The sequence below is a fragment of the Crocodylus porosus genome, unplaced genomic scaffold, assembly GCF_001723895.1.
Source record: "Crocodylus porosus isolate Cpor-Errol unplaced genomic scaffold, CroPor_comp1, whole genome shotgun sequence".
Lineage (NCBI taxonomy): Eukaryota > Metazoa > Chordata > Crocodylia > Crocodylidae > Crocodylus > Crocodylus porosus.
Genome location: NW_017728910.1, coordinates 19,726,684 through 19,753,149, shown reverse-complemented (window position 1 = coordinate 19,753,149; position 26,466 = coordinate 19,726,684). Strand labels below are relative to the sequence as shown.

Genomic DNA, 26,466 nt, shown 5'->3' with positions numbered 1-26,466 from the left:
GCAGCTCATCCATAGGAACTTCTCATGCTTTGTGGATTAGCTGGCCATGGTGCTCTGTACTCTTGGATATGACTTCATGACATTGGCCTCCTGGTATGTTTGTTTGCTTCATCAAATTGTGGATTTTATTCTAGTTTGTCTAATGTCCTTTTCTACACCTGCTATTTTCTTTTAAAGGCATGCAACACCCTCCTACAGGCTTCCATGATGTTACAGAGCCACAACTGCCTTCTTTTTGACCTTTCCAAGCATGAGTGACTGGTGCCTCCTGAGTCTGGGGGGGGCACCAGATCGCTGACAGGGGGCAGGAGGCGAGTGGTCCCCTAGCAGCCGATTGCCGAGTCAGCTGCAAAACTGGAAGTGCGCTTCCAGTTTCGGGGCTGGTGCTTCCAGGGGGTGCACACGCATGAACCCCCTGTGCATTGCCAATGTTTCCAAGTCCTTCAGGCTCCAGTGTGGACAAGGTGCTACAGCCCATTTTAGTTACAAGTGCAAGGCTTTTTGTAACTTTTTGAAACTTTTTCTAGTCTGCAGGATCCTTGTGTGTCCCTTCACTATCTTGTATCAGCATCTTCTCTCAACTCTCTGCCAAATCAAAATAACTCTTCTGGCTCTATAGTTCTTGACATCTGAAACAGCTTTCCTTTATCTCCGATTCATGATTTCCTCTTTTTCAAATCTTATCTTAAACATTCTGGGTGAAATCCAAATCCCATTGAAGTCCACGGTAACTGTTCTCCCTCACTTAGGCCTCAAAATCAGGGATCCTGGTTTTCTCTGGTTAAAAAATTACAAATTCTCTCAAAAAAAGCACAGTTTCTCTGATGAAACCCAAAATACTTAATTAAAATCAAAGGCCACTATACATATAGGTATCAGCTGAACACAATATTTTATTGATATAGTTCCAGTTTTAAAGCCATTTGGAAGCCTACCAATGCCTCAATCACTATAATAAAATAAATTCTAACTATCTATATATTTTGGCATTTGATTTTGGGTTTTTCATCATTGGAAAAATGAGAGCTCTTGCTGCCCCCTCACTTACCAGGGCACGGGTCCAGCTGTAGTTGTCCCTCCCCACCACTGCTTTGTGGTGCTCAGCACCTCAATATGCTGTTGCCCCTCACTCCCAAGTGTGGTTGTGGGTTTGTGTGGGCAAGGGGGTTGTGAAGGGGTGTGGGTGTGTGGGGGGGTTTCTGGTGCACAGCCCCAGTGCCAGTAGGTTAGCGGCAGAAGGCCCTTGGGGCGCTCATGACTGCAGCAGGCAGAGCCCCCGGTGGCACGTGCATCCCAAGCCAGCTCATGGCACGCACCTTGAAACCAGACTAGGCTAGCTCCATGCCAGCATGTGCAGATCACAGCACTGCAGACAGGAATCATACAGCATTGGGCTGGGCGGGATCTGTGCCTTCATGTGCTGCTTTCTGCTGGAGTGCTTGAAACCCCGCATGGAGGATTGGCCTGGCCCAATGGCACATGGATTGAGAGCTGTATGCCATCAGGTCAGGCAGACTCCATGCCTCCATGTGGGGCTTCCAGCACTCCAATGGGAAGCTGTACATGGAGGCATGGAGACATGCAGCTTCCCATTTGGAGGCACGTAGCCAACCAGCCTGGCCCAATGACATGCGGATAGTAGCCGCATCTTAGCACTCACCTCGGCTTTTGGCATGCTGCAATATCCCCAGAGCTGCAGTGCTGTGCTGTGGCCATTGTCTCCTCCTCACGGGAAAGTGAGGAGGGAAAGTGAGCTTGAGCCAAACCTTGGCTGACTTGAGAGTCCTAGGCCTTGCCCCTTCCCCTTCGGGTGTTACAGCCCTTTTTGCAAGAAGCTCTTGCAGGCTGGAACTCTGCCAGCCTGCAGACAGCTTTTTACAAAAGTGGAAAATCTGCACGTATCTCTGTTAAAATGAAAAATCTGCTTTTTTCTCTGTTAAAAGGGGAAGTCCATATTTCCCCTGCTTTTTTTGTGGGAAATGGAAAACCTGGTCACCTGCTCATCATTCTTCTCTGTGCACATTAAGCAGTCATTCAATTTCCCTCTCGGAAATGCTTGAGGTTACAGTTTACATGGAACAAAACAACAGCACACCACTTACAGTTACATTCTCTCTGGTTTCTTCTTATGCCATGTGCAAATTGTTGTATCGGTTTAGGAGCTAGCTTACATTATTGACCAGTTTGCATTGCTGCTTTTTAAAAATGAGATGCTCGTGGAATTCTGTGGATCGCTTTGTGGACCTAGAAAATCTTTCCTTGTAAGTAATGATCCGTTTGCCTATGTTATCAGTATATCATTGCAAGGAACTGAAGATGTCAGGTAGACAGCTTTGACAGTACAACTTTCTGTGGAAAGTTTTACCTGCTCATTTATTTGCCTTGAAGCTCCCATCAAAGACTGATGACAGTGTCATTTTCCCAGATACGTGCAGCATGAACTTTGAAGCTGCTTATTTATATTAATATGGCAGAATAAAATAACGATCGTACTGATATTAATAAACCCCTGACATATGTATGCCTTCCACCCACTCTGAAAAGAATGTAAATGTGTGCGTCCGAAAGGAAACTGTCTATTCCTTTCAAATTAGAGGTACCATACAAAGGGGGCTGCTTTCAGCCGCCTACCTAGCGCGACTGTAATGAACTAGACAGATACTTGAAAGACTCTTTCTTTGATTAGTTATTTGGTAGCAGAGAGGGAATCATTGTCTGCCTAGGGAAGACAAGCAAGGGTTTCCTACTGCCTCTTTAAACTAAGGAAGTAACATAGTGCTGCATGTGAACGCTTGGAGAGCAAAGAGCTGTGGCTACAGCTACACTCTGTTATAGTGGGCACTGTCAGCACGAGATTCGGTTCCCCTTCCTGCCTGGCCTCTGTGCTGAGCCGCGAGCTGCTGTGGCTGCTTGCTAGATTCCCCAGTCTTTTGCATACTGGGGAAAATATGGCTGCTACCGGGGCCAACCTTTGCATCTTGTCAAAGAAGAGGGCTCCTTACATTTTGTTTTTGCTTTCACACACCTGCCTTGGGCAACTCAGCTTGGACCTGAATAATCTGTCCTTTATTCTTTGTTTTTGATCTATTCCTCTAAAGTATTATTACCATGAGTTGCTAGTCCCAGTGACCAAATCAGAGAAGTTGTAGCCAGCTGTGTATTACTACAAATACTTTCCATGCTGTGAATAAATTTGCTTACTCGTGTTCTTGATGTTTTCTGTCATCCTAGCAGGATTTGAGGGATAACAGAAATGCTTTATTGCTTTCCCAGTTTGGTGAAATCCGAGCGAATGTGGGTGCTGAGTTCTGTAGAAAGTGTGGCTGATACTGGGCTTGATCCCTTTTGTTTTCATTTTCTTTTTTCCTATTTTAACATTTAAGGATAAACTAAACTCCCCAAAATGCTACTTTTAAATTAGAAAATGATTAAACAGGTCATGTTAATGTTTTCAGAAATTTCCTCTCCCCTTTGTCAGATTCACTGGGGCCACAAATAGTTTCAGTTTTGGCAAATCTATGTTTTAAATTTTTTAAAAAAGTTTCCAGGCAATTCCAATCAGCTGTAGCTATTACCAGCACACAGTACATGAAACCTGGTGGCTGTGCTCAACCTACTGAATCCCACATCAAGGAACAGACTTATTCACAAGCAAACAAAGCAGCACTTGTCTGCAAACAGGGATCTGAGTGCTGAGAGGCTCACTGGGAAGGCTGGATTTCCAAACAGAAGTTTTGAACAACTGTGGAAGCAATAGAAGCAAGATTTGATCCAAATCAAGACTTGGTTCAGGTAGTAAAAACAAGAAACATGAAAATAAAGCTTTGATTTCATTTTTAGAAAAAAGAACAAGAATGAAGTGAGATTGGAGTGTTATTGCAACTCAGATGGCCCAGGAAATATAAGCGTTGAAAGCGATTTTGTGACAATTGCTTTCATCAGGATGAACTGTATAGTCAAGACAGATGTTAAACAAGCTTTTGGGCACTTCCTCAGGTCTGGAAAAGAAGTAGGTACAGACTAAACTAAGTACCAGATAAAAGAATGGCTTGTGTTTAACTCTGTATGTAAAACATAACATTTCTGCTTAACACTGTTCTCCATGTGACTCTAGCAGATTCAAAGAACAGATCAAGCATCTCTTGCAAAAGAAAGTACACCAGGCTCTACAGGGATTTCTAAGCATCAAGATCATTGCTGCTGATGTTGTATGTGAAGCAGATGCCAAGGAAGGGACAGGACCATGATAAGCTACAACTTCTAAGGAGCTACTCGGAGCAGAACGTTGGACTGGAGCTCAGCATAGCCATGTGAACTGGAAAACCAAGTCTGGATGGGTAGATTGCTGCAGCCTGGTGCAGGAATGACAGGCAGGATGCAGTTAAAAGAACACCAAGCCAGACTGCCCGTTTTAAGCCAAGGACCCATCCACAGGCAAACATGTTCAAGTCCAAGCAGCAAATGCCATGATCAAGCTATGGCAAAGGTTAATGGTCCAAAATGCAGTGAGGAGACACTGATCATACAAGGTGCTTACAGACTCAGGAGAGCAGTAGAGACAAAACTGAAGACAACTGCAGAACAGTAACAGACTCTGGTACACCCAGAATCAGGGCCAGTAGGAGATTGTAACAGGACAAGGCTCCAGGGGCGCCACTGGGCTCTTAAGGGCTACTTGTGGCCTCCTTCCACCCCTACAGCCACACCCATGCCTTGCAGATGTTATTCGGACAATGTCCTGGACTTGTAGGGGTGCCTGCCCTCTTGGCTTTAGCCCACTGTTATTCCAGCTGCCAGCCTCCAGCCACAGCCTTGTTCCAGACTGGCTCTCAGCCTGAGCCCTCTCCATATATCAGTCGCTGGGCCCCTGTCTCTCACCCTTCTTGAGATCTGGGCCCCCTGACCCTGGCTTCACCCTTCCCAGGCTCAAGACCCCCCTGGGGTCCCAGGCCCTTCTTCCTCTCCACCCTCTGGGGTCACCGACTTGGGCAAAGCAGCTTATATACCCCTTGGCCTTCTGGATGCCCAACCCAGGCCAGGTGACTCTGGTGCCTCTCAGACCCCTTATGGTCCATGACCCCTACAGGGCTCTGTTCAGGCTGCTTCTTGGGCACCCTTGTTGTCTTCCTGCCTCCCCCTGAGCCACAACCCAGTCCTCCAGTTTCAACTTAAACACGACAAAATACAAGCAACTGGTCTTAACAAAGACATCTCCCTCACTCTGGGTTTACAGCAGCATCCTGCAATCCGCATCTCCCTTTGGGCTCTCACCTCCTCGTGGTGCTTGCCAGGCTGCCTTACAGAGACATACCAAGAGCTTCGATCATAATGTGTCCTGATGTAGGAGAGGCAGAAGCAACAATGGACACGAAGAGAGGACCAGCAGAATGAAGGCAGCAAGAAGATGGAAGTAAGTCCCCCACCAACACCTCAGATCCCATAGGCGACATGTAGTGGGTGCTGGTGCACCCCCTGACAGCAAGCGCTTTGGCTGGTTGTGGGGCACAGAGTGCCCCCCCCTGAAATTGGCTTCCTGAGTGGCTTATGATTGGAAGTGCCAGTGCTGTATGCAGAAGTGCTGGCACTTCCACCACCGCCCCCCGCCCCCCCAGTCACAAGCTGGCCGCTGGGGGACCCGCTCCCAGCTTGGTTGCCGGCTGGCCACTGGAGGACGCCCTCCCACCCCGGTTACTGGCTGGCTGCTGGGGGACCCCACCCCATTCATGCCCCGCTGGTGTCCCCCCAGACTCGGGAGGCACCAGTCACCCATGAAAGATGCCATAAAAAAGAAGTGGGGGGCTAGTTCAAAAGCCACAATGTTTGCAGAATTCAGTCCTGTGCTGGCTGGCAGCAGAAGTGGACAATGTCCTAGAAACCTCTGGCCTGAGCAAATCAACAACAGCTGGCACAAAAGTACAGCAACCAAAACTATTGATGGGAAGCTTGCCTGGAACTCGGGGAAGGAGGAAGAGGAAGACCCAGGTTCCAAAAGGGAACCGTTTTGAAAATGCACCAAGTCCGTCGGTCTGTGCGCGCAAGGCTAGAACGACTGCCAGCTGCCATTACAGCTTCTTGGGAAGTCATTCTCCTACTAAAGAGTCAGTTTAGTTTTACGAGCCCCGAGTCTTTTTGTGTTATAACCCAGCACGCGGTACATGAAACACTAGAAGCTGAATCCATGTGATACGCTGCAGGGATCCTCATATTATGTTCCAAACAATAAAATATTCAGAGCTCCCCGCCGTTCTGCAAGCTTTGTCTCATTTTCACAGGGAAATTAAATGCTTACTGGTAGCGTTGGCTTCATTGCGGGCAGCAACTCCTTGAAGATCTCCAGGAGGACAAAGGAACAGCAAGCTGCTTCTATCCCATTTACATCACCACACGAGGGAGGCAACACCAACATCACGACATGAAAAATGCAATGTTGTTGGCAACCCATTATCGTGGCTCCCTCCAAATCATGACCAGCTGCTCCACGAGCATAGGAAGAAATAGCATGGCATGGTGAAGATGCCAAGCTGCAGGTGACGTTCCATGTGGCACTTGAAGCTTGTCAGGATTATTAGCACAGCGGATTTCATTTTTAAACCTCCTGAGTGGCTTATGATTGTAGAAGAGGGAAGAACTAAAGCATTTAAAAATTGACAGGTTTTTTTTGACCAACCCCCATTTCAGTGGTTTTATTCCATGACACAGTAAGGTTCAAAAGGAGCTTATGCATTGGTGGGAAGCCATCCACGGTGTGATAATTACAGCTCTGCGTGCATGTTGTATATTTATACATTATTATTGGAATGTCCATTTAAGAGAAATAATCAGAACTTAGCTAATTATAAATAAAACGGATTTGTTCTTTCTGGCAGATTCCTTAATGTGACAGATTACCCCTAAAAGAAAATTGACCATGGCATGAGACTTTGAAATAAAACCTGCACAACGATCTTTCCATCTGTCAAACTATGATAATTAAAAACATCAGTGGCACATAGAATTAACACTTCATGCTTTGTTCTGAGGGCTGGATGGCATCTATCATTAATTTGGGAACTGGGATTAATGGCCTTCATTTCACCATTCTGCACTCACTTTTCGCCAGTACAAAGAGACTTCAGGAGACCAGGAAACACTGGGCTTTAATTACGCCAATGCAGACTCGTACAATGCCATGCAGGTTCAGCAGCGTCCTGGTATAACAAAGAACAGAATTTAGCCCACTGGTTTGAACTGAATGGCTGCAGCCAGGATTAGTGGCTTCTGTGAAATATATGGTTGCGCTTGTAGAGAAGAGTAAGGAAAGGAAGTGTTCTTTTCACAAGAAATAAGAAAGTGGCTAAAGTCCTATGCAGTTAATTTTTTTGACTATTTTCACATCATGTTGGAGCATTTGAGTGAAATTCTCTAGAACAGAAGGGTCACGGAAATAACACTTGCTAGAGACATGTTCCCAACTGATGGATATCGTCACAGAACCACTACAGTCAAAATGTGCCGGACAATATACCAGCTGAGAACCTGCCCCTGAAGAGATCTTCAGCTCTTTATAGGCATGCTCATGTTCCTGGTGAAATCAATGTCAAAATTCCCCTTTGGTCTGATTATACGATACAACATCCAAGTCAAGTCAACATTCAAGTCGCTTATCAGCAAATGCCTCTACATATGCATGACCGTCTTTTGGCCATGTCTCCCAAGTCCCTCACTACCCCTCACCCCCATTTTCTGTGTCATCCTCACAGGTGACCCCTGGCAGATGAAGCAGGAAGGCAGAAGGCTAGAATAATACAAAATGGAAATTGTGTTTTGCATCTCATCTCAGAAAGTGTTTGATGCCTCAACTTTGATGGAGACAAAGAGTCTTCTGCTCTGCCACAGCAACCCAGGGTCCTGATCAATGAATCGGCACCAGCTGGGACTGGAACAGGTTTCTAATCTTTTTAAAGGATTGATTTCATTTGGTCTGTGGCAGGTTTGTATTTTGATTGTGTTATGGTCACTAATACAGCAAAGCACTTAAGCACATGCTTAAATTTTAAACTTTAATTTCAAAGACAAATGAATTCTTTATGTGCTTAAAATTAAGCACATGCTTAAGTGCTTTATTGGATCAAATCCAGAGGGCTCAGCAACAAACAATCTATAGGCTTTGCTAGGTTGGGGTTTAACGCACCTAAAAGCTGCAACGAACACACTGCAAAAGAGAAAAAGCAAACTTAGGTCAGGCCTACACTTCCATTTGCTGGTACAACTATTCCAGTTAGTGATGTGATGGTTCCCCCCCCCCAGGCAGGGGAATCCCAGCAGATCCTCCTACGTAGACACAGATATACCAAGAAAAAATATATCCTTTTGCCTTTCCTGCAGGGAACTGGTAGAAACCATCCTGGCACAGGAGCTTTTATGCCAATACAAACTTCTACACTAAGAGGTCTGGCATGTATAGTTACACAAGAAAATATTTTAAGTTCAGGCATTGCTTCAGTTCTAGAAGACAGAAGTCTAAACTTCAGTGAAAACAGTACAGTGCTAGACAGTGAAAAACTGGTTTCAAAGCATCTATTATTTCTGTAATTTAATCATCTTTAGAGGGGTTTTGGAGGGATGACATTCCTTGGCCACAAGCAGTGAAGCGTGAACACTTGGCTGGACAAATAACTCTCTTCCCATAAGCGTAATTGTTTCAAAAAGGCAACAAAAGTGCTTGGTCCTAAAAACAGATTTGAAATTAAAATGAATCGCACTATTTGGGGTTTTTGGCATTCTATATCTTCATAAATCACACATAGCTGATGCAATAAGTATCTAAATTAGTAGTTTTCCCTTTCAAATGTGGAGTTTTTCTCCCCCAACTAGAGGGACTAAAACAAGGTTCCTGATTCTGATCATTAATAAAATTACTCTGAAAAACGTTGAGCAGGAGGTTGGACTAGATGACCCTGAGGTCTCTTCTAACCCCAATTGTCCATGATTCTTTACTAGTTGTTTCTTTACAGGGCTTGGCCAGTAGACATGTCTCCACAGGGGAGGTCCTGCCCACTGGTATTCAAGTCACGTACAGCGCAGTCTTTCCCTGTTGCTAGGAACTGGTTTGAAGCATACCAGTATGTGCCAATTTGGCCTACCCATTTGCAGAAGTCAACACCTGCTATCATTTCCCAATGCCCACAGGAAGGAAAGTAAGCAAGTACGGCTGCCACAAGTCAGAGAAAATGAGGATGGAAGGAACCTCAAGAGATCACCTCTCATCCATCCCCCTGCATCTACACCCAAACCAGTCCCAACAGATCCTTGTCTTGCCTGCTTGTAAAAATCTCCACTGATGGGGAGTCCATGACCTCTATCCAACCTAAATCTCCCTTGTTGCAAGTTAAGCCTATTATTTCTTGCCCTATCCCCAGTGGAAACAGACAGCAATTTATAACCTTCCATTTTGCAGTAACCACTGATTTACCTGAAGATTGTTCTCATATGTCCTCTCAGTTGGCTTTTGTCTGGACTAAACAAACCTATTTTTCCCCCCCATCTTCTCTCTCTTACCTCTTTCTAGACTTCTGACCATGTTTGTTATTCTCCTCTGAACTCTCCCCAGCTGGTGCATGTCTTTCTTAAAGCAGAAACAATAGTCAGGCTCAAGCCCTATAAATGCTAAGCAGAGTACCTTGTACATAGTGCTCCATTTTATAATTTGCAGTATGGTAGTGGGATTTTTCTCCAGTTTTTCACTGATTCAATTTGTAATCGACTGTGACCCCTAGATCCTCCCCTGCAGAGCTGCTGGATAGGCAGCCATCCCTCATTTTGCATATGCATAGTCAATTATTCCAACTGAAATACAGAATTGTGCACTTCCCCTTAAATTTATTTCCAGCCATTTCTCCAATTTATCAAGATCATTTTAATGCTTTTCTGCTATTCCAGATATAATACAATGCTGTTCCAAGGTGCTTGCTAGTGCTTGGAACCATCTACAAATTGAATGCGTCCCCTCAATCCCATCATACAAGCGATTCATAGAAATGTTGAATAGTACTGGACCCAGGACTAAGCCGTGCAGGTACTCGGCCCGATATATACTTCCAGTTTGAGTGCAAGCCATTGATAAATATTCTTTGAATCGAGTTTTCCAACCAAGCGTGTACCACATCTTACAGCAGTCTCCTTTCGACTGTATTTTCCTAGTTTGATTAAGAGAAAGTCATGGGTCACAGTATCAAAAGTCTTACTAAAGTCACTGTATCCTAGCCATCATTTCTCCCCGATACACAAGGCCTGTTACCCTCTCATATAAGATTATGTTGGCTTTGCATGACTTGTTCTTAACAAATCTACTTTACTTGTTATTTACAGATAAGAGTTAATTAAAGACTTGATTATTTGTTCCAGGATTTTTTGAAATCAAGCTAAGATGTCCATAATTCCCTGAGTCCCACAGGCTATTCCCCTCTTTCCAAGAGAGATCCTGTTTCCTTTTTTCCAGTCTCCTGGAACCTCACCCATTGTCAAGGTGTTCTCCGAGACTATCACCAATGGTTCTTAAATGGCTTTAGTCGGGTCCCTGTGTACTCTAGGGTAAAGTGCATCAGGCACAACTAATTTGAAAAGATCTGAATTTTTAAACAGACCCTAACTTCCTCCTTCCCTATTCATCTTAAGATCTTGCCCCATGTCACAGATGCTGATAATAGTAGGCAACTGATCCAATGTAACCCTTTTCAGTAACACATGAAGCACAAAAGAGGCATTAAGTACTTCTGCTTTCTCTGCATTATCTGTTATTGGCTTCCCCCCCCACTGAGTAGGGAACCAACCGTTTCCCTGGAACGCCTCTTACTACAAATGCATTACTAGCATGTTTCATTACTTTTTGTGCCCTGGTAGTTGCATCTCATTTTGCACCTTGTCCTTTCTGCTTTTGCCTGTACACATACTTGCTATACGTTTATACTCACCCTCAGTCATTTATGTTAGTTTCCACTTTTTGAACAATTCCTTTTTGAGTTTTGTATAATTGATTAACTCATTATTTAGCTCCTGCACTTATTTTTGTCCTCCTCGTTAGGCTAGTCCATGCTTCTGTCCTTAACGCTGTTTGGGACACTGCTGGCTCTCCTGAATTTCTTTCCCCTTTAGACTTGCTTCCCATGGGATCTGCCTGATCAATTCTCGGAGTCCATTGAAGCTTGCTCCCCTTCCACATTTACATTCTCAACCAATTCCTCCTTAAATTGGTCCTTTATCCTGCTGTTTTTTGCAGGCCAGTTAGCTCTGCTATTAGACTCTCCAGGCAGTTCAATTCTGCCTCCAGCAACCCAAACTCCTCTGTCCCCTCGGGCATTAAGAGAGCCGTTTCCCACTGACATTTCCCTAGCACATCCTGGCTTCTCTCCTCTTTGCCAGCTGTTCTGTCAAAATTTGCTCCATTCTGCTTTCTCCTCCGAGGTTTTCAGCTTCGAGGGGGACACTTCCTCGTGAGCAGAATGCCTCGCTGTTGACGGTCTTTAAACAGGGCTGGCTGCTCTTTCTTAAGGAAACCACCTTTTTACACCTCCCTCTTGGTCAGAATCAAATTTAAAAAAAACCCCACATTCCCTCCAATTTATTTCTCCCCTTCAGTATCAGGAAGTTGTTCTCCAAAATTTCAGAATCTTTCTGGGCAGTTCTACATCCGGCTCTATTACAGGCGGTCCTGGTGTTTCAACTTAGTGATTCGCGCTTGCGGTGCTCGCCATTGACACCCGTGTTATTACTTACGGTGCTGGATCCTCACACTCACGGCACGACAGGGAAATTTTGCAATGAGAAGAGGGCAGCAAAATAAACATCCCTGGATCAGTTTCTCAAAAGCCATCCAGTGGCCCCAAATCTCCCCAAAGAAGCCCTTCTGAATTCCATGACCCTGACAAAGGTGTTCCTTCATCTTCCGATTAAATAAAATTTCATGCGATTAGTTACTGTATTCCCCTGTTTAATCTAGTTATATACAGTACACTTTAGAAAGCTTGGCACTGTACAGTGTATATCATCTATAGTTGGTTTAAATATGGTGTTTATGGTCATTTCTGTAAAAAGTTGGGCATCAGGCCCTCGGTCAGGAATGTAACCCCCTATTATAACATTGTTTCTATGGGAAAATCAGATTTGACTTGCATCGTTTTGACTTACAGCGCCTTTTCCAGGAACGTAACCCATCATAAGTGCAAGGACTGCCTGTGCTTTTGTAAGTGTCTGAGTAGTTAAAGCCCCTTATTATCACCAACTCCTGCCATGTGGCCCATTCTGTTAGTTAGTCAGAAAGAGCCTCACATACCCAATCTCTGTGGTTTGGTGGTTTAAAGTAGACCCCACTGTGAAATTGTCTTTTTTGTTCTGCTCTCCCTTCTTTACCCAGAGACTTCCAATCAGGACCATCTTCAACCACATTTTGAAACTCTGATCTGGTGAATACTCCCTTAACGGACCACCAAAATAATAGGTCAGCGTTCACAAAGGAGGGTGCCTCGTCTTAGAAACACAGTCCAAGAACAGACAGACTGACCTTCAGTCTGTACTTTATGGACTCAAGTACAGACTTTTTTTTTTTTAAACTGAAACAGGCTTAGAGTTATTTAAGTGGACTTCTTCACTTCGCATATAAATAGAAAGGAAGTGACTATTTGGGAATGGAGTAAATATTTACTTTTTCCATTAGGACTCAGTGGGTCCACAGAGAAAACACATTTCAGAAGATCTTACAACTACAAGAACAGTGTTTGCTCAGTCATGTAGGGAAAAGTGAACATGTGCGAGAGGCAAAGAAAGAAAAATGAGAGTGGGCCCAACCTAGGCAAGCAGAGCAAGTAAAATGAAGCCAACATCTACTAGTCTAACAGGTACAGCCAGTTATGGAGCCAGTCTGGAGACAAGAAACAACAAATTAATTAATCCTTCTTTATAGTGAAGTTCAGCGTATGCTAGGAGGGCTCTCATTCCTTTAACTGCAGGGCCCAGCAGTGTTGATGCAGCTCGCTGCTGGGAGGAGTTGTTCTGCCATCGGAGCTATCCCCACTCCACAAGCGAAAGAAGCTCTGCTAGCGTGGCTGTGCCAGCACAGAGGGTTTTGTCTTTCATTTATGAGCTGTGATCTTTTGGCATCCCGCAGACAAAACAGCTTTGCAAGCTGAATGCTGTAGTACAGACTAAGCCTAACCTTTGTACTCCTCTAGCCATGAACCAGGGCCTTAAAGTGGTTTATAACCAAGGTGCATTCATTTCCTTATGTCATCAGCTAGATGTTTAATTCTTACAACTCCCCTCCTACCTTCTGCTTCTTCTCCCACTTGGCCACAACCAAACACTTGCCCCAGAGCTCTTGAATATAAATAAGGAGGTGATCTTTTTCACCCTATCTTGGCTTAGTATCCAGGAAGAGAGGAGTCACTTTAAATCTAACAGGGACTGCATACAAGAAAACACACAAAGTCAAAATCAGAAATGCAAGAACAGAAATCGCAAATATGGGTCCCTAGCAAAGCTCAGCATAGGAAAAAAAAAGCTCCTCCTCAGCTTCTATGGATAAATCCCCATGGAAAAGCTTTGTCTCCCACCAAACATTTGCATTAAGATGTTTCACAGCTCATTTGCTAGTCCTTTCTAAGAATGAAGCATGCTGATCACTACTACATAGGAGTATGATTATTCTCCTGCCTCAGGTTCTCCTTTGCCTTCAGATTGGAATCATTAAGATATATTCTGTTCACATGCTTAGTGTTTTTAGGCTTCTTCCAAATGAAAGCAGTTTCTCACTGAATCACCTATCTTCAGTAGTTAGAGCTTCAAAAAAAAATATCAACAATCAGGAGATCAGAAGGGGGTTATATTGCTTTCTGGTTGCAAAATAAAACCAGGCTTTTAACGCAGGTGTTTGTTTTTGTTTTTCAAGTGAAGGAGTACCTCTTCAATCCAAAATTGCTGCTGAAATTGTGGTTGGGGTTGCTGGGGAAAGGAAAAGGGGTTAAATAATTCAGGTAACCTTACACTCATTAAAGGTTAGTTTAAGAATAACTATACTCCAAAACTTGCATTAGAGAAGAGAGACCTATAGTCTATGACTTCTCCACTATTATTTTTGCCTGTGCAAATATCTACTCTAAGCAGAATATTACAAAGATAAAACTAATCAAGTGCACGATGACTGACCCATGTTTAAAATAGCATTGCTCCAGGGGCATTTCACCAGGCTCCTCAGGCTTGTATCATTAAAGCAACAGCAAAAAAGGGACATAAAGCTATTCTCTTCCTGGTTCTGCTCCCTCTCTCTGCCCACACACATATTGCAAGTCACCGCTAAAAATCAGAATTTACAACCACAGGATCATAGATTTCAGGTAATCTTTGGGAGTGTGAAAACCTTCATTTGCATTACCATTTTACATGGTCTTCTGGGGGAAAAAAACACCTCTGTCAAAAAAGTTACAGCTATTTCTCTCTGTGAAAACAGAGAGAGAGAAAAAACCCCCACACCCATCAATAATACTGCATCAGCACCACCATCAAGAGCTGTTTGTTACAGACTCCAACAGTATTTAGCTGAAAAGGTTCGCCGTCACCGTCTTTTAGAAGACAGGACTGCTCAGGATCTTTTCTTTATGCTATTTGGTGTTGGAAAGTTTTCCAGAACAAAAAGATCAAAGGCTCACCTGGGCCTATAGGGCTCACTGGGCTGTTTTCGTAGCCAACAGCACACCGGGCAGGAGGCAGCTATGATCACATCCAGCTGACACCGAGTACCCAGGTTCCTCCTTATAGGCAAGGTGGCCTTCAGTCAGCCCAGAGCGAATTTTGCACACACCCCTCCGGACATGAAGGAAGACACTTCCCCCCTCTTGGCCGGCACCCCAAGCTGTAATAGAGTCCAGTTCATTTCTGATCAGATAGAATCAAATGGAATAATTAAGGCTGGGCTGCTACTACATTTCACACCCAAGATAATGTGCTTTACAGCCACGTTTCGGCAAGCCTGATAGATTACACCTCTGCTACTCCTTACTACTGAGAACGAACATAAGAAGGACGCTGCTTTTACAGATAACCATTTTATAGGACATGAAGTTTCCCTTCAGAAACTCAGTGTTATAGCCCCAAATTATTGCCTGCTTAGGAGTCCTGAGCCTCACTAGATTAGATGTCCGAAGAACAAAGGCTAGTTAGGATCCATCTTTAATCTCAGAAAAATGGAGAAGTCGGTATCAATACAGACATTTCTAAGGCTGGAGTCTAAGGACAAGGCTTCAATCAAAAATGATAAATTATTCATAACTTCTCCTGACACATTTGGAAAGGGGTCTGAATATTCATTTGCCACCCAGTTGGTGAAGTCCCTATGAATGTGGATGTATGAGGGGAGTGTGAAAACCTTCATCATTTGCATTCTCGTTTCACAGGGTCTTCTGGGAAAAACCTCTGTCAAAAAGGGATTTGCTGATACAAGATATGCAATCAGAACAGAAGGTGCTAAGGGGCTGAGCGGAGCCTTTGCATTACAGCTCTTCTTATCTGAAACAATCCCCCCCCCCCACAAGTGAGACTATCTGCACCATGTGGGCTGCTACCGCTTTAAACATGTCAGCAGCACTAAGATGCCTACACCCCTCGTGTGGGCACAGCTCCCAAGGCAGAAGGAGATTTTCTGCCTTCAGCTAACACCAGCTCCTCCAAAGAGCAGGATTTCTGCCAGTAGAAGATGCTTTCCACTAATGGAGCGGTGCCCACACCAGGGGTCTCGCCAGAGCTGCATCAGTGATGGGGTATGATCTTTTTCACACCCCTTGTCAACATAGCTGTTGGCAGCAGGCCCTGTAATGTACACAAGGGCGCACACAGACAAGATTACTGACCATTTTGCAGGGGCTGCCTGATCAACTTAGCAGCTCTTTACACGATACACCAGTATTTGGCAGTGTAAACCCCCAAAGGCAGGATTCTTTCTTGCCATGCATCGTGGCCTGTTGATGCCCATAAACAGCAAGTGCAAAACCATTATTTTGCTGCCCACTTTGCAGCAGCCAAAGCAACTGCACTAACTACAGGACCGTGGGAAACCAGGCCTCCTCAGTCCTCTGCAGGCATCTGGAACAACCACTCATCCTCTTAAAAGCGAGTGGGAAGTGTTACAGGATCAGGGAGGTAGCATTTTACACCAGCGCCAAGGAGGTATAAAACTGGGTCCAGAACACTCCTCTCTCTCCCTTGAAGAAGCAATAGACTGAGCTGAACCTGACCCATATGAAGATTTAGGAATCTAAACAACAAATCCAAAGAAAACCAAATCATACAAGGTTTGTATTGATGGAGCTTGTGAATCCAGAAAATTAAACTCTTAGTATTCCTGCTACACATATATACATGCCCCAAGAGCTGAAGCCCAGTGCTGTGAGGAAGTCTTCTGGACCACTTCTGGCACCCTTTACAAGACTGAAGGCAAGGAATGGACAGAGGGGCTCTCTGCCTGTCCTGGTCTGGACACACATAGGCTAGATATGGCAGTGTGGCCAGTAGATGCTCTTGTTTTGGAAAAAAAAAGTAAATACAAGTTGATCCATAAATAAAAAGTTGGTTTGACAAAGCTAACGAAGACACTGGGCATGTCTAGTTGGTACTACACAGTCTTGGCGGTGATTATTGATCCTAACGCTCAATAGCAGTGGCATCACAGTTAGTGCTTGCCGACACTACATTACTATAGTAATGAGTTACATTGACATAATTCGCTGCTACAGAGACACAGAGTCTCACGTAGACGCGCCCACTGGAGTCTAAACAGACACTGGAGACAAACAGCCGTTTTTTAGAAATTGTTGCTTGATTTGAAACACACATCAGTAGATGAATGAGTTCATAAATGAAAGCACACAAATCAAATTTCTGGTCAAAACCAGTCTAAGAGCTACTGCAATACAGACTGTGTGCAGTCCCCTGAGCAGGACATAGATCTTCTGCCTTTATTTAACCTTGGGGATTCAGTTTTCCCCCTTAAGCAGTACTACTTTTTACATGCTCATCAGGAGTTCTGCCAAGAGACTGGGGATAATGGCAGCTGGGCTGGGAGGTGGTGCGCTGCCACTACCCTGTCAGGTTGCTTAGCTCACGGGACAGGGGCAGGGGTTCTGCGGCACAAAGATGATATGAAAGGGGTCTGTCACTTAAGGATGCTTTAGGAGTTAACAGGGAGAAGCAAACAGGACAGTTTGCAAGCAGTTTGCTGGGAGCAAGAGGAGGAAGGGGAAGAGGAACCAGGCACCAGATCCTGCTCTGGGAAGCTAAAGTTCAGCAGCTAGACCAAGACTCAAGCCCCTTGTTTAACTAGAGCCCAGAGTGAGGGGGCGTTTTCTTGGACACTCACTTTCCTTCACTGTAAGCTTGCAGAGAGGAAAGAGGGTGCAGGGCAAAGGGAACCCTTTAGATCCAAGGAACTGCAAACAGGCCAGCTACAGAGGAGTTTGCTAGGGAAGGTCTGCTTGGAAAGAGAGGCACGAAGCGAGAAACAGCAGTTTAGAAGACCCAGAGACATGGCTGGAGGATGTCACAATCCCAGAGCCACTGCCACTTCCTGTTCTTCCTCTGCTTCCACCTGTGAAGTGTCTGTCCAGGCAGGGCCACACACTGTTGAGGTTTCCACCCAGGTCTTGGTTTGGGGGTATTCAGACTGCGGCGTGCAGATTCTTCCCAGTGTCATCCAGGTGGGAGCATCTGCAATGTGACCAGTGCCTTCTGGTGGTGTCCCTCAAGGAGAAGGCAAGAGAGCTAGAGGAGGAGGTAGCAAGGCTCCAAAGCATCCTCTGCCATGAGGACTTCACTGATCCCCTGCTGGAGGAAACCTCTAGGACTGAGGAGGAAGGACTGCCAGAGGTGGTGCTAGAAAAGGAAGAGGGCATGGACTCCCAGGAAGGTGAAAGCTGCACCCATATGCAGTGGTTTGCCTGGAGAACAGATATGGAGCGCTAGCAACAGAGGAGAAGGAGCAGGTGCCACTGGTGGAAGAGGCCAGGTCAGGAATCTCCAGGGTGGGGAGGATCGAGACCACTGCCACAAATAGGAAGTGATGGGTGATGGTGGTTGTTGGAGATTCCCTCCTGCAGGGGATGGAGGGATCCATCTGTTGGCCTGACCTGGTGTCCTGGGAGGTCTGCTGTTTGCCTGGGGCCAAGATCTTGTGGAAGGATTACCGAGACTTGTTCAACCCTCTGTGCTGCTCATCCATGTGGGCACCAATGATACTGCCAGTGTTGGGGTGACTCTGAGCAGATCAAGAGCGACTACAGGGCTCTGGGTGTAAGGGTGAAAGGGGCAGGGGCACAGGTCGTGATCTCCTCAATCCTTTCAGTCAAGGGGAAAGGGCCCTGGTAAGAGTGGACGCACCCTGCAGATCTATGTATGGCTGTACAGGTGGTGTCGCCAGCAGGGGTTCAGCTGCTTCAACCATGGGATGCTGTTCCAAGAAGGCAGCTTGCTAGGAAGACATGGGATCCATTTGACGAAGAAAGGAAAGAGCATCTTTGCAGGCAGGATCACTAACCTAGTGAGGAGGGCTTTAAACTAGGGTCACTGGGGTGGGGGATGGAGACCAAAGCCCTGAGGTAAGTGGTGAAGCAGGGAAGCAGAAGCAGGAGGGCGCACTGGGTGAGGCTGCATTGTTCCTGAGGAAGTAGGGCAATTGCCTCATCACCTCAGGTGTCTGCACAGGAATGCACGGAGGCTGGGAAACAAGCAGGAAGAACTGGAAGTCCTTGCACAGTCAAGAAACTATGATGTGATTGGAATAACAGAGATTCGGTGGGATAGTTCGCATGACTGGAGCACTGTCATGGATGGGCACAAGCTGTTCAGGAAGGACAGGCGGGGGAGAAGAGGAGGAGGAGTTGTGCTGTATGTAAAATTGCTGTATGACTGCTCAGAGCTCCAGTATGAAACTGGAGATAAACTAGTTGAAAGTCTCTGAGTTAAAGTTAGAAGGGAGAACAACTAGGGTGATGTTGTGGTGGATGTCTGCTATATACCAATCAGACCAGGAGGATGTGGTAGATGTTGCTTTCTTCAGACAACTTGCAGAAGTTTCTAGATCATAGGCCCTGGTTCTCATGGGAGACTTCAATCATCCTGACATCTGATGGGAGGGCAATACGGCAGCGCACAGGAAGTTTTTGAAGAGCATTGGAGACAACTTGCTGGTGCAAGTGCTGGAGCAGCCGACTGGGGGCCACGTTCTTCTTGATCTACTGCTCACGAACAGGGAAGAATTGGTGTGGAAATGAAGATGTGGATGGCAAATTGGGCAGCAGTGACCATGCGATGATTAAGTTCAGGATCCCGACAAAAAGAAGAAAGGAGACCAGCAGAGTATGGACCCTGGACTTCAGAAAAGCAGACTTTGACTTGCTCAGGGAACTTGTGGGCAGGATCTCTTGGGAAGCCAGACTGAGGGGGAAAGATGTCCAGGAGAGTTTGTTGTATTTTAAAGGAACCTTACTGAGGGCACATGGACAAACCACCCTGATGTGCAGAAAGACTAGCAAATATGGCAAGTAACCAGCTTGGCTTAGGAGAAAATGCTCTGGTGAGCTTAAACATAAAGATGAAGCTTACAAGAAGTGGCAGCTTGGACAAACAATTTGGGAGAAGTATAAGAGCATTGCTCGGGCATGCGGGGATGGAGTCAGGAAGGCCAAGGCGCAACTGGAGTTGCAGCTAGCAAGGGATGTGAAGGGTAACAAGAAGGGTTTCTACAAGTGTGTTAGATACAAGAGGCAGGTCAGGGAAAGTGTCGGTCCCTTATTGAATGGGGGTGGCAAACTTGTGACAGAGGGTGAGGAGAAGGCTGAAGTGCTCAATGCCTTTTTCACCTCAGTCTTAACAGGCATGGTCAGCTCCCAGACTACCACACCGAGAAGCACAGTTTAGGGACAACAGGTCAGGGTCTATTTAGAAAAGCTGGATGTGTACAAGTCCATTGTGCCCGATGCAATGCATCTGAGGGTGCTGTGATAGCAGAGCTGCAGGCCATTATCTCTGAAAACTTGTGGCAATGAGGGGAGGTCCCAGACAACTGGAAAAGGGCAAATATAGTGCCCATCTTTAAGAAAGGGAAGGAGGAGGATCTAGGGAACTACAGACCAGTCAGCCTCACCTCAGTCCCCAGAAAAATCATGGAGCAGATCCTCAAGGAATTAATTTCTAAGGACTTAGAGAAGAAGGTGATTAGGAACAGTCGGCATGGATTCATCAAGGGCAAGTCATGCTTGGCCAACCTAACTGCCTTCTATGATGAGATGACTGGCTCTGTGAGTGTGGGGAAAAGCAGTGGACATAATATACCTTGTTTTTGATATGGTCTCCCACAGCATTCTTGCAAGCAAGCTAAGGAAGTCTGGGTTGGAGGAATGGACTGTAAGGTGGACAGAAAGCTGGCTGGATTGTCAGGCTCAACAGGTAGTAATCAATCACTGAATGTCTAGCTGGCAGCCATTATCAAGTGGAGTGCCCCAGGGGTTGGTCCTGGGGATGGTTTTGTTCAATATCTTCATTAACGATCTGGAAGATGGGATGGAGTGCACCCTCAGCAAGTTTGCAATGTAATGGATATACTGGAAGGTAGGGCTAGGATTCAGAGTCACCTAGACAAATTGGAGGACTGGGCCAAAAGAAATCTCATGAGGTTCAACAAGAACAAGTGAAAAGTCCTGCACTTAGTATGGAAAAATCCCATGCACCAGTACAGCCCGGGGACTAACTGGCTAAGCAGCAGCTCTGCAGAGAAGGACTGGGAGTTACAGTAGACAATAAGCTGGATATGAATCAGCAGTGTGCTCCTGCTGCCAAGAAGGCTAACAGTGTACTGGGCTGCATTAGGAGGAGCATTGCCAGCAGACTGAGGGAAGTGATTATTCTGCTCTATTCTGCACTGATGAGGCCATATCTGGAGTACTGTGTCCAGTGTTGGGCCCCCCCATTATTGAAAGGATGTGGCCAAGTTGGAGAGAGTCTAGTGGAGAGCAACAAAAATGGGGAGGGGGCTGGAGGACATGACTTCTGAAGAAAGACTCAGGGAACTGGGCTTATTTAGATTAGAGAAGAGAGGAGACTGAGAGGGGATTTAATAGCAGCCATCAGGTACCTGAAGAGGGTTCAAAAGAGGATAAAGCTGGACTATTCTCAGTGGTGGCAGATGACAGGACAAGGAGCAATGGGCTCAAGTTGCAGCAAGGGAAGTTTAAGTTGGATATTAGGAAAAACTTTCCAACTAGGAGCACCAAAAGAGATTATGTAGAGAGGTGGTGGAATCTCCACCCTTGAACGTTTTTAAGGCCCAGCTTGATAAAGCCCTCTCTGGGATGATCTAGTTGGGTCCTGTTTTGAGCAGGGGGTTGGACTAGATGTGACCTCCTGAGGTCCCTTCCAACCCTCATTTTCTACAATTCTAAAAGCACTGGGCCACCTCATTAGGGTTCGCTAGAATACAGAACAGCTTCATGCTGTAAATCAAAGTATTTCTTGTAGGGAGAAGCATTTTGGTTGCAAATACAGAGTGATCGCAGGCAGAGTGTACCCTAGCAAACAGGACAGCGGTTTGGGACCTGGGTTCCATTTCTGACTCTCTTACTGACCTGCTGGGTGAAGTATTTCTGCCCTCTCTTCTTCAGGTTTGTCGCCTGTAAAAGGGTGGGGATAAAATGACACTCACCCTCTGTGTAGAGCACTCTGAGACCTACTGTTGAAGAGTGATAATTGAAACACCTGGCTTTGGTAGATGACTTCTCTCGAGTGTACACTAGAGCATAATTTGTAGAGTAAGGCGTGACATTGTACATCTAAACATTTACACAACACAACCTCCTTCATAATGCTCTGGCAGTACATAAAGATCTTACCGTAAGAAAGAACTAGGTCCATTTTGAGTAAATACATCATGGCCTTGCCCTATATAAAGGTAGATATTAATACAATTGTGCAGAAAGATCCATACACTCCTTGATTTAAAAAAAAAAGAAAAGAAAAGATCCAATTATTTGCAGCTTGCAAAGCTGTTTAAGCAGAGAAATTTAATATAAGAAAATTATCTTTCACCCAGTCAGTAGCTGCTTGAAATGGTTTTGCAGTATCATATTTGTAGTTAGCTCTTTGATAACTGGCTCCATTAACAGTAATCACCCACATCTTCTAATGATTGCCTGAGCACTTGGGATCAACGTGTCAGTCTTAGAATGTATCAGATGCATGTTAGTAAAACAGATGTTGCTTTAAATCACCTGGGTCTATAACATCTTTACAGGACCCAGAGGAAAACAATTTGTCTTTTGTTTCTTTTTATACAGACCTGGCTACAACATAGGCAAGAGTGAGGACAGACAGACTGCTTACTGCCAGTTCAGAGACAGGTACAGGTCTCGTTACACATGAAGGTTTCTCATACTGTCTTTATCATCAGGAACTTAGTATTTAAAATAGCTCTCCATAGCATGTGAGGTGTTTTCCAAACATTCAAGAAGAAAGGATCCCTGCTCCAAGGAGTTCAGAGTTTAAGGAGGGACTTCAGGGAAAGCGATACATCAACAGCCCCTCTTCATTCAAGCCATGGCTGTAAGCGGCAGTCAGAGTCGGCGTTTAAGAGGTATTTTCTTTGGACGACGTCAGAGCATTTACAAATCCGAATTTTTACCATGCTCAGAGAGAGGGAAATGTTTTAGGCCCACATTTCCAGTTCCCAGGATAGGTCTGGAAGAGAGTTCTCTCCTTATCCCAGAGCTGCGTAATAGGGTAGCCTGGGCACAAAAAGCCTTAAGAAGCCAACAAGCACACAGGGAAACGAGCGGGGCTTACTCATGCCATGGGTCAAGCTAGGGGAGGCAGATAAGGAGTTGCAACGCCAGCTTTACACTGTGACTGCCTCCTTGAAACCTCCTGGGCTGGCAATGCTAGTTTTAGGGGTGCTGTGAAATACAGGGGCACAAAGCAACATGTGATCTACCATCTCCATTTTATGTCTAGATGGAAGCAAATCCAGGACAGTTAAGGGGCACAGTTGCACTTCTCTTCCTGTTATAGTCTCTGCACTCCCCAGCTGACCTGAGTGCAGGAGGACCCCCAGAGCCACTCCTGTACTGCTCTGGCCACACACTGTGGTCGCACAGGGCCCAGACTCAGCAGGGGACAGTGGCAGCAACAGGTTCCCTCTTCATACATCTACTCCTGGCTACCCCATGCTCTCGTGGTGGCCAAGAGGTGATGCTGAAAAGAGGAACTCACTCTTTGGGAGCTCCAAAGCCAGTCCTGCTGGCTGTAGCCATGGGCTGCAGGAAACTTCGGTATGACATGCTGGGCCTTGCAGGGAATAGGAGCAGCAGTGTGCTGGTACCTCTTTCCAATGCCTGCTCCTGGCCAGTGTGGGACCCATGGGGGAGTGGGCTGGGAGCAGATGACAGAGGAGGAACCAGGTGCGCTGCCAGTTCTGTTGCCAGCCAAGCTCGGCTCCCTTCACAACTGCTCACAGCGCATGGCTGGAGCTGTGCCAGAGCAGCTCTGGGTTTTCCTACACCCCTGGGTCAGCTGGGGACAGATGCACCAGGCAAGTGTCCCCATTCTTTGTGCCTCTCCTTAGCTCCCCAGCTCAAGGACTCCAGCCATGCCTTGGCCCTAACCTTTCCGTGGTCTGCTGTCCTCCTCTGCTTAGTAAATCCTGAATCTCCCTATATATGAATAGACAAACTAAAATACTGAGGGGTTTAGCAACTTAATCCAATCACTGGCAGAGCTAAAACCCAGGAATACCAATTCACAAGGCCCAGCTCTAACCATTTAACACGCTTCCATGCAGTAAGTATTACTCTGTTCCCAGATCCACTCCCATCATATTAACATGCCCCTAAATACGTACAAAAAACCAATATTGTTGGGGTTGTGATAGATAAACAAACATAACTATTTTCAATGGGCATAAATACTCCAGAGCAGGGGCTGGCAACCTACGGTGCATGGGCTGGATCCGTCCCAAAGAGTCATGGGCTACAGCAACATTGAGCAGCAGTATCATTCTGGCCTGCAGGCTGAAAAGACTGATGACCACATCCGAGAGCAGAGGTTGGGCACCCTTCAGGAGCTGTGGGACAAAATAATGCAGCTCAGTCTGAGGAGGGCTGCCTTTTGCATCCTGACCACCAATGCCACTTCTCTTGCCTTTGAGGAGCATGCTTTTGCTGCCAGATTGCTGCCACTGTCCCCGTTCTATGGGCTAGAAGAAATCACTTGGTCATAGGTTGCCAACCCCTGGCCTAGAGGCATTGATTTCAAATGCTCCTCAACCCAGTACTAGCGACCGTGCCTGCACACCAGTCGGCTCAACTCCCACGTTCGCTCCGAAATTGATGCGACGCCAAACACTCGTGCTCTGCTGACACACCGCTCCTGCAATCAGCAATATTTGGGCAGAAGGCAGCCTTTGAAATCAACAAGGTAGAAAGAAAAGAGTACCTGTAACAATCAACTGCTGCTTGACTCAGTCACAGATGTACTGAAGGAGCCAGACAATAAATAAAAAATAGCTCTTCCACATCAAGAGAACTGGCAGTATGTGCATGTCTGGGAACAGAATGATAAAATGCAACTGGCAAAAAAGCAGAACAATGCTGCGAAGGGAATACTGGTAAGACTAATGCCCCCTGCGTACATCATAGCTTGACATGTTGCAACCCGCTTGTCAGTGTGGAAAGGGGCAGATAAATGCTAGGAAGTAACTTCCAAGGGTGTCCAGTGCTTCTCCGGATCCTTCATGTGGGTTCTGGAAGGTGTATGGTATTGGCATTAAAATGAATATATGGAGACAGACACATACTCAGGTAGCTTGTGGAATCTGGGTCCTACTTCTTCCAGGCTCTCAAATGGAAGAATGTCTGTGTCTTGCATTTGAAGTTGCCTATTTTCTTCAGAAGTTGCTTCATACTCTGTAACAGGGAGAAAAAAAGAAAAATCAATAAACACATTTTGAAAACTGGGCTATGAAGTTAATCTCATTGGACACTGCAGTTTATATGAATTCTGTTAAAGGGAAAAAAAGAGAGATGTAGTAAGCTGTGTTAGTCTGAAGTCAGGCAGAAGGCAATGTAGATGCACAACAATAGACAAATTAAATAAGATACATATAGGGCATAAGCTCTGGTGAACTTGAGCTCAGCTCATCAGATGCTGTGAAAGGACAAGCATAGAGCCATGCGTGGAGTGAATGATTTGAATACAAAAGGAGGGAGGGGAGGAGGGAGAGGAAGGGGAGAGGGGGCGCAGTGCTGGGAGAGGCATACGAGCAAAGACCCTATGGGAACAAAAAGGTCACAAAAGCTAATCCGCAAAAGGGGTGTAGGTTGTGCTATCTTCACACCATCGCCCTAAGCACACAGCCAAGCTCTACATTGCAACTGTATCTGCTCTGATCCCACTGACTGGGATGATGAAGACCTTCAGGATCTGGAGCAGGAATTCCTACCATTACAGTACAATCCCAGTACTCAAACCAACAAAGCCAGACTCAAAACTTCACCCTGACCAGCTCCAATACCAGCTTCAAGACAAGAACAACAGAACCTCCACACATACCTTGCCTGCCTATGTCCTTAGGCCAACACAGCTACAACCAAATACCCGCACAGACAAGCACTGGTATGAGAACCAGGGACCCAGAGGAGAGAGCCAAGCAGCGGGGTGGGGAGGGAGTGGAGAGGGACACACATGGAAGAAAAAAGGACCCAGAGATCTTGACCACAGGCTGGAAATGGGGATGGAGCACAGAGCCACAAGAAAATGGAGACGGTGAATGGTAGTGATGAAGACAGCAAGGACTCAGAGAGGATACTGGTTGTCCATGGATGCAAAGACCCTAGTGGGGAAGGACTTGGAGAGGGGAAAAACAGATCTGGGGTGGAAGGGGAAGAACAAAGAGAACCTGCAATGGGGCACAATGGGAGATACTGGCATATGGCAGAGTGGGGTCATGGAGAACACAGACTGCGGGCCTGATCGCTGACCTGCACCTGACATCGGCATTTGACAACTGTCTGATTAGATGGAATCTGCTTTCACAATGCTTTTCCATTCAATAATGTAAGCATCTCAAGAGATCTGGGACTGAAAGGGCTCAATTCTCCTCTTCCTGGCTCCCTAGGGCTTCAAGGGCACCAGCCCCAGGCAGTGACGTACAGTTGGCAGAAGACTGGCAGCCACCACTACCACCACCACTGCTGCTGTCCAGGGTGCAAAACCTGTTTGTTATGCCCACGCTAGGCTTATCCACCCACGTAGCCACCTTGGTGCAAAATGTCTAAAAAGCTGCCAGGCACAAGGTGGTGTTATATTCACTTCACACAGAGGACATGAAGGGAGTCACAGCTTTCTGAGTTAGTTTCCATAGTCACAAGGAGCGTCTGAAACCTAAGCAGCACTGAGAAGACCGGG

The 26,466-nt window shown here is 45.9% G+C and overlaps 1 long non-coding RNA gene across 1 annotated transcript; it reads right to left on the bottom strand.

Annotated features, from left to right (window-relative positions):
* Positions 1-690: 690 nt before the first annotated feature.
* LOC109308702 lies at positions 691-24,962 on the bottom strand. The gene is made up of 3 exons (XR_002100685.1): positions 24,496-24,962; positions 5,194-5,197; positions 691-777 (listed from the first exon to the last, which is right to left on the bottom strand). It is a non-coding gene; the product is annotated as an uncharacterized LOC109308702 (long non-coding RNA).
* Between the last annotated feature and the right edge of the window lie 1,504 nt (positions 24,963-26,466).